This window comes from Saimiri boliviensis, chromosome 1, assembly GCF_048565385.1.
Source record: "Saimiri boliviensis isolate mSaiBol1 chromosome 1, mSaiBol1.pri, whole genome shotgun sequence".
NCBI lineage: Eukaryota > Metazoa > Chordata > Mammalia > Primates > Cebidae > Saimiri > Saimiri boliviensis.
Genome location: NC_133449.1, coordinates 41,361,451 through 41,370,661, shown reverse-complemented (window position 1 = coordinate 41,370,661; position 9,211 = coordinate 41,361,451). Strand labels below are relative to the sequence as shown.

General features: G+C 38.0%; 1 long non-coding RNA gene across 1 annotated transcript in view; it reads left to right on the top strand.

Annotated features, from left to right (window-relative positions):
* The first annotated feature begins 1,495 nt into the window (after window positions 1–1,495).
* Window positions 1,496–9,211, top strand: part of LOC141580309 (uncharacterized) — a 770,493-nt gene continuing 762,777 nt past the window's right edge. Inside the window, exon 1 of the long non-coding RNA XR_012512504.1 lies at window positions 1,496–1,606. This is a non-coding gene — a long non-coding RNA (uncharacterized LOC141580309). The remainder of the gene's footprint in view (window positions 1,607–9,211) is intronic.

Here is a 9,211-nt window from a genome sequence, read left to right as displayed (position 1 = left end):
AAGGAAAAGTTTATGAAGATAATTTGTGGAAACAATTACTCAGTATTGCTAGTTTCATCAAAATGTCTTTTAGCTAAAATTTGGAAGCCCTACTATGAATCAAGTTGCCTTGGGAAAGATCACTACTTCCCTCAGGATCCTGCTTTTAGCATCAAAAGGCAGATGTTTTGCGAGATAAGAAACTAGCATTTTACACTGCAACATGCAGAGTGTAGTCAGCAAGAAACTCTAAGTTTAACTGAGAGTCATGGTTATGTTTTGTCCTCCTGGAATTATTAACTCCAGTAATACTAACAAGACACGGTCCCTAGCTTTCTGAGGCTGCTGGTCCTTTGATTTTAGATCAAACTTTTCTACTTTCTAGTTTTAACCTGGTTTGATCATTGAACACCTGATGATTCAATCTATTGTCCTCTAGGTATAATTATATACACAGGGTTTTAGAAAAAATCAGTAATTGTGGATATTTAAGCACAATTTAAAAAACCATTCCTTCAGAACCATAGCTCACCATACTTGTACTTTCAGTTTTCATTTCCATGTCTCTCTGTAACTAACCTTCGAATTCCCTGCAGGTGGCAAAATAGAATGTTATTTTGAGTTGAAAATAACTTAAATGGAATTTTCTGGATTTGTTAATTTATAAGAAAGTGGTAGCTGGTAAAACAATCTAAATCAAGAGAAAACACTCATTTAATTTATAGTTTATGATCAAATTTTGATTTCTTTTTTTGCTTTTCCTACATAATTGTTGAACCAAGGATACTGATGGTACGGAGCTAGAGATGTGGCTTGGTAAATAAGCACTCTTAATTTTTTTTTTTTAACAGAGAAATTTAAATGCACGGAACCTTGAAATCTGAGCATTGGATGGTACTCTGGGTGTCATTTAACCTTTGCACTCCATAATGAGGCCCTTTATAGCATTCTATCAGACAGTCACGCTCTCTTGATTTGGACACTTCTGGTGAGGGGGGACTCGTTACTTGAAGAGGCAGCACGCCCTTTATGGCATTGCACATTTTATTATAAAAGTTGTAATTAGCTACTGAATTCCATTCTTCACAGAGCAGTTTTACTGGTGTGGGCATAGGCACTGATACAATCTGAAAGTAGGCCCCAAGGAAGAAATTAAAAGCTCCTTCGTGCCCACCATGCACAGTCCTATTGTTGGTACCAGGTTGTGCTGCCTCTGCTTGGTAATTTTCTCCCTTTGTGCTAAGTGAATCTAGGGATATCATAGATTTGAGAAAACGGTAAGCATATCTTTTAGTTTTTTTCCTAGAATATTCCAGTTGGCCTTGGACTTGACTGCAGCAACGTAGATGAACATTTAGGATGCTGTTTTCTAAATTTAACTATAGAATGGGAGTTGAGGGTGGGGGTGGGGATTGCCTGTCTGTGGTTGGACTTGACTTGGTACTAGGTAAGTTCGGTGTGTCCAGAACTTTATCTTTATCAGTTTTTTTTTTGTTATTGTTGAGACAGGCTCTCACTCTGGTGTCCAGGCTGGAGTACAGTGGCACAATCTCAGCTCACCGAAACCTCCATCTCCTGGGCTCCAGCCATACTCCCACGTCAACCTACCAAGTAGCTGGGACCACAGGTATGTGTCACCATGCCCAAGTAATTTTTGTATTTTTTTGTAGAGACAGGGTCTCACCATGTTGCCCAGGCTGGTCTCGAATACCTGAGCTCAAGTGATCTGCCCTCCTCGGCCTCCCAAAGTGCTGGGATTACAGGGTGAGCCACCATGTCTGGTCTTTATCAGCTTTTAGAAAACTGCTTCCTGAGATGAGTTAAACTATAGATTCACAGGTTTACTTTTCTCTCAGAATATCATTAACAAAGGCCTTTCTTTTGTGCCACTGTCCCTGAGTTTTCTTCTTAAGGTTAAAATAAAGTATATACATACAAATGGATTGTAGGATAAGACACTGAACTAATTTTGTAAGTAGTAGAAGGAAATCTGACACTTTACTACTGTATAAATTCTGTTAATTTATTTTTTTTGTGTTAGAAACTTGCTAGATATTAAGAAATTTAATTTCCTTTCCCTGGGCACAGATTTCTCATTCCTTGCAGCTGGTTTGAGGCCATGTCACAAAGCCTACTGTGCAATCTTTCACACTTTCTTTCTGCTTCTGGGAAAGGCTGTGTGTTGAGGATGACAATGTCAAAAGATGCAAGGAGACTTAATCCTTGGGCAATTTAAAATTCTTAATTATTCTATAAGTATTTTTGTCATCAAAGCCGTTATAACTTTAATTAAGCAATTAAAAAATTCTCCATATTTCTTTACCTTATTAGTTATTTTAATTCTGTATGTGAAAGATGAACTAAGAAACATGGTAAGTTGGCAATTTTAAATGATGGCATAATTCTAAAGGAAATGACTTTAGACATGAGCTGGAGGATACGGGAGAAAGACTTAAAAACTTAATATTCAGAGGTTGAACAAATGAAACACTGACAGATAACCTTTTAAAGCTCATTTCAATGTGAATGTTTCTAAAACTTGATTATATGCCCCCATGTTAAAATCAGTGCTTTTTTCAAATGCTGGAACAAGTGACTCTTGAAGGGTCCAGTTTGCTTTTCAATACAGCTTGAAATCAATGGGAAAATATTAGGGCACTAAAGCATGTATGATGTAATAGAATTTTTCTTTCCATTTACCTCAGTGACAATGCTTCAACAGAGTTGTATGAGCAGTCATCATATACAACATATTATTTTTATAAGTCTTAATAAAAATATCATACTTTTTAATCAGCTTTTTAAAGATTGGTATACTCTGGTCAATACGACACAAATCTTGTTGAAAAATTGCAGGTAAAACACAAGATAAACACACAGTCAATTTAAAGTACAGTTTGTCCTGGTAAACAGTTTGTAGTGACTAATCTGTAGGAACCCTGATTACTCCGTAGAATCGATGTACTAGCCTGGGATGGTGCCAGGCTTCCTGCTCATGCGTGTCCATCCACCCACCCAGGGGCTGCCTTTACTTCATCATACACTCTCCCACGTCTCTGCTTCAGCATCACACTTTGAATATTCTTATTTTTATGGATGCAACTGTACTTTTTGTGAGCATATCTGCAGCTTAATTAACCTTCATTCCTTTGAAACTCAGATTCCTTCCTAGGTTTAATTGATGTCTTTCTGCTTTTGAATTTTCAAAGATGGGCTTGGATAACAATGGGAGCATTTGGGAAAAATCTAATAATTATCCCAGCTTGGCCACTACCAAATTGCATAATTGCAAGCAAATTATTCTATGTTGCTGAATCTCTAATTTACTGTCAGGAACTGACAGCAATTAACCACCATTTACCTCGAAGTGGATGATTCATTTTGATATTTGTCTTTTAAAATGTGAGAAAAACCTTTTATGGCTGATAAAAGGGCTATAAAAAAACAGTGCGGTGTGGTGCTTTGCATTAGAAAAGCTGTGTGCACCATCTAGGCTCTGCCATTTATTGACATAAAATCTGAGACAAGTCGTTTAATCTCTGCATTTGTTCCTTCAGAGATGGACTGGGGTATTTTTACCTAACATAGGGGTGTTTTGAGGATGAGACGAGGTCATGTAGACAAGTACCCAGCACAGTACTGCTCTGTAGAAAGGGCTCAGTACAAACTTAAATTGGAATACATTAGGTACGGAACCTAAATTGTCCTGCAAAGGGCATACAGCAGTGAAGAATGACAGTCCTGTAAGTGTCAGCTGTCTGTCTGTTGATCCAGGGTAATCCCAAATGTATTCTGAATAATGAATTCTGATTTAATAATTCTTATTTTTAATTACTTTTTATATTAGAGTTGGGGTCTCAGTGGCACAATCCTAGCTCACTGCAGCCTTGAACTCTTGGGCTCAGGCAGCCTCCCTATGTAGCCTCCTGAATAGCTGGGACTGCGGGTACACATCACCATGCCCGGCTATATTTTATTTTCGTAGAGACAGGATCTTGCTATGTTGCCCAGGCTGATGTTGAACCCCTGGCCTCAAGTGATTCTCCTGTTTTGGCTTCCCAAAACTCTTGGATTACAGACATGAGCCGATGTGCCTGGTTTAATACTTCTTATTTATTTTATTTTTTTTCTCCACTGAAAAATACAAAAGTTAGGTGGATGTGGTGACAACGCTTCTTATTTAACTAACTTTGAAGGTAAAGAAGGAAAAGAGGGAAGGGTTTTAAATTTTTTATTTATTTATTTAACTCATTACTTATACTTCCACCTGAAAATCAGTCAGTAAGTCAAAAGTTCTGCCAATGCACTCCTTGCTCCAAACCTGCTAGAGTCTGAGGTACTTGGGATAAAATCTGAAGTCCTCACCAGAGCCCACAGAGCCCTTCAGGGCAGACTGCCCCCTGTGCCTCTCCGGCTCCCCTCCGCTCCTCACTCACTCTTCTCAGCCCCACTTGCCTTTATGCTGCTTTTGGATACTCTGAGTCTGTTCCCACTGGAAGCCCTCAGACACTGCCACCCCTTGCTTGGACTGTTGCTTGCCTTCCTCACAGGTTTTTGTGTAGCTAGGTCCTTTCCATCATCCAGTGTCCCCTCCGATCACCCTTCCCCAGTAAGAAGTCTCTAAAATAGATACCTCTGCCCCTGACCCCCTCACCTTCTATCCCATTATTCTACATATTTTTCTGATAAAATTATAAAAAGAAAGCATGTGTTACTTAAAATTATGTATATATTTACTTCTTATGTCTCTTCCACTAAAATGTAAGTTCCAAGAGAGCAGATGATGTTGTCTTGTTCATTGCCATCCCTTGTCAAAGAGGAAATATTCATGTTATTACATAATATATCTAGTAACTGCATACTACATACTGTAAATCAAGAAATATTACCTGGAGTGCCACTCCCTGGATCAGTGCTCAGCACCAGTAGGCTCTCATACATTTTTCATTGCATGAATGCCTTTTCTGTGTAGATTGACCCTCTTATTTTAGATACCAGGATACAGTGTTTAACATGTGAGAAAACACTAAAAGGTCCAAATGTTAGGGACTCGGAGCTCTCCACAACTGAAAGCTTCCTTAAGGAAATACTTTTGGGAGCACTGAGTTTCCTTATGGAAAAACAGGAAAAAGAGAAAGAGGTTATAGGAGGAGGATGTCGACTCAGGACCTCATAATTGCTTTGGGTGCCAAGGACCTTCCAGAAGTTGGACATGACATGATTTCTAGGACAGTGCTGAAGATGTATGAAGATGTGACGTCTGGCTGTGCGGTGGAGAGAAAGGTAGCACAACCAGTAAAAGATTCAGGACTGGAGACAAAGGCTGGACCTCATAAAGATGAAACTGAAATGAGTCTGGGTGATTATTTTTTATTTTTATTTTTTTAGACAGTCTTACTCTGTTGCCAGATTTTTAGACAGAAAGTCCTTCTGCTGACTAGAATGCAGTGGCAGTCTTGGCTCACTGCAACCTCTGACTCCTGGGTTCAAGTGATTTTCCTGTCTCAGTTCCCAAGTAGCTGGGATTACAGGCTATGTGGAAACCGGCCAATCTTTGTATTTTTAGTAGGGACCAGGTATTGCCATGTTGGCCAGGCTGCTCTCGAACTCCTGACCTCAAGTGACCTGCCCTTCTTGGCTTCCCAAAGTGCTGGAATTACAGGTGTGAGCCACTGCTCCTGTAACTGGCCTGGGTGACTGTGTTTTGTTCGTGAAAGCTACTGACATGGCCCAGCCCACAAGGATGCTGAATGCTGCCAGGCTGACCTGAGAGCGAGCGGCCTCTGGTTCTGTTCTGCGTGTGGATGACGTCCATCACAGCCCTCTCCTGCCCTCTCATCATGATTATGGTTATTTTTTTACCTTTATCTATGGCCTCATGTGCTTTCTACATTTATGATATTTTAATCTTGCTTTTTAAATTTGCAAAGAAAGGTATGCTTAAGATAATGATTCAAATATTACAGAAGGATTTCTGAGAAAAGCAGCTGGCTCCAGTCTCATGTAGCTTCTTCCTCCAGTTCTGGTTCCTTGAGGCCAACTCTTGTAACTGCTTGTATTTTTAGTGCTGATGTTTAGTGCCAAAACTCTAGATTAGTCCTGTCTAATGGAAATCTAATGTGAGCCACATATGTAATTTTAAGTCATCTCATAGGCACACCAAAAAAGTAAAAGTACACACATAAAACTAATTTTAATCATATATTTAATTTAACCTAGTATATCCAATATATTATAATTTCAACACATAAAGATTATTAATGAGGTAGTTTAAAAAAAAATTTTTTTTCTTCTTTTTTCCTTGCAGATTCATCAGGATAGATAGTTTTTATTTTTAATGTTGTTTTTGAAATCTGTTGTGTATTTTAAACTTGCAGCAAATGTCAGTTTAAGTGCCCAATACCCACATGTGGTTGGTAGCTACTGTATTGGACAGTGGCACTCCAAGTAGTATTTCTTGATTTATAATATATAGTGTGTAGTTATTAGATATCTTTTGTAATAGCATGTATTTCCTCTTTGGCAGGAAAGATAAGGTTTCTTATATACTGCTCTCTCCTCATGTTTTCTAATGTTTTTAGGTATATACATGTGTGTATCTGTATTATATATAATTTATATTTATAATTTTAGTTCTTTTATTGGTTACTTTTATAACTTTATTTTTATTTATTTATCAGTAAATAAATAAAAATGGAGTTTCACTCTTGTTACTCAGGCTGGAGTGCAGTGGCGTGATCTAGGCTCACTGCGTCCCTCTGCCTCCGGGTTCAAGTGATTTTCCTGTCTCAGCCTCCCAAGTAGCTGGGATTATGGGTGCCCACCACCATGTCTGGCTAATTTTTTGTATTTTTAGTAGAGACAGGGTTTCAACATGTTGGCCAGTCTGGTCTCGAACTCCTGACTTCAGGTGATCCACCCACCTCTGCCTCCCAAAGTGTTGGTATTACAGGTGTGAGCCACCACTCTCAGCTGGTTACTTTTATGACTTTAAATAATGTACTTGAAGCTTTATTTCTGATTCTTTATCTTCAGTAATGTCAGTAATATCTCTTAACGCCTGACTTTAGGATGTTAACATTCCTGCCACATTCTGTCCATTTCCTTCCTCTGTCTCAGTGCCATCTTCCATCAGCTCTATGTATATTGGGCTCAAGTTGTAAATATTTATATTAGATTCGGCAGCCATGTGTTTTAGCCTTTCTAAAACTTATATGGACATGGAGTGAGAGAACCTCTGTGTATTAATTTTGATGAAAACAGGAGATCCAGACAACAAGAACTTTATCTACGCAGAGCTCAAGTCCAAAACAGAGAAGGACTTTCTGCCAGCCAGTAGATTATGTGGTCATGGTTTTTGATAATGGAATGAAATACTAGATACTAATTTGAACTGGGGCTTTTATTATTTTATGAGTCCATTCCTGGAGATTAAATATAGTAAGGAAACAGAGTCACATCTGATGTGTAAATGATTTTTTTCCCTCCTTCTGAAAAGCTTGCTCTTAGGGATCAGCATTAATGTTCTGCAGAGATCAAATGCTGAGATCTCAGCATCAAAGGAAACACAGGGTCAGAGACGTCATGTGAATTTTAGTGGCCCTGGGGGCTAGTGTTCACAGAGAAGAGTATTTGTAGCTACCTTTGTTTCCTAAATCAGAATTTGGTATGTTAAAATTACCAACCAAAAATACTTCTAATTGAACGATGATTACTCAACTCATCATTACTATTCTATTTATAAATCCAGTAAATGTTACCAATCATATTAAAAGAGTTTACTAATTAACTTGATTAATTATAGTCCTTTAAACATTTTAAACTTCAATGGACTTGCTTTCTGAAGAGCCAAACACTTAACAAGTTATTCATCTGTAAGTACCTAAAATGCTCCGGTTAATTTAGTGTATTTATAAATATTATAAATCTCCAGTTCTTCGATATATTCTAATACTATATACAAACAAAAGCAAGTCATTTATACCTTTTAATGTAAAAATATGTAGATATCAATTACTTAGATATAAATTGGAGTCATTAGACTAATCTGCCAGATGCTTTGATGTATCAGATTCCTTGAGCTACTTAAAATATTGATACCATGGATTTGTTTATGTTATCACCTCTACTTATCTCTCAATCTTCCTGGCATTAAAAAACTCTCACCCACTGAGGATAGGGTTACCACCCTGAGTGAATTAGGGTTACTTTTCAACTGGCTGAGAAGGTTAATTGACCAGAGATTTGGGACTGGGGCAAGAGCAGGGACTGCAGATGTTAAAAGAGGTTTATCTTTACAGCTGTGTTGGAATGATAATATATTGGATATACTAGGTTATATACAATAGATGATTAAATATATTATTTGTCCAAGGCTCTGATATGTAAATTCCATTTGTTTTGCAACCCGAGTCCCAGGAGTTTAAATTAAGGCCTTTTTAATTCTTGTGTGACGTATTTCAACTTTATTGTTTGATCTTGGTAAATAAAATTCTGTAACTCCTACCCGAGCTGATTTATGACTAGATAGGAGTCACTTAACTAATTTAAAGTTAGAGTCCATCCTTAATTCTTTTCCTCCACTTTCCTAACTGACAGGGCTAGGACTTAAAAGCATTTGAATGAATTCTATATATTTCACATCCGTTCCTGGCTCTTCACTGACAATCCTAAGACCGTGCTAATAACAAGATAGTAGTCCCTTTTTCGGTGGGGGGGCAAATAATTTGGAAGTCATGATTTTCTTTGTATGTCATGAAAGTAACCACAATGTTGGATATCGTGGTAGAATTTTCCAGTAAAAAAGAATGGTTATTCAATTGAATTGAAAGCTTCAGAGACTGCTGAGAACCCTGTGTCTTCAAGTGCACAGCTGGAGGAATGGTACAGAGGGAAACTTGCTTTGTAAGACGGTGGCCTTCATAGCTTCCAGTGTCTCCTATGCTCTCATAAATAAGAATGGAAAACAGAGACTATACAACTTTTGGGTCTCTGATTTTTCAGACTCTTTTCTTATTCATTCCAGCATATGCAACTACTGATGATGACTTCCTGAGGGACTGATATGTGCCAGGTCCTGTAGCTGCTACAGTCAAAGACAATAAAAGATCCTTCCATTGCTCTGATGATCCTTTTTGGCAATAACCAGTTACATACCACTCCCAGTTAGAGAATAGCTGATATCATAGGTCAGTATCCGAAATGTTCCTTAGGTCATACGTATCCAGGGGAA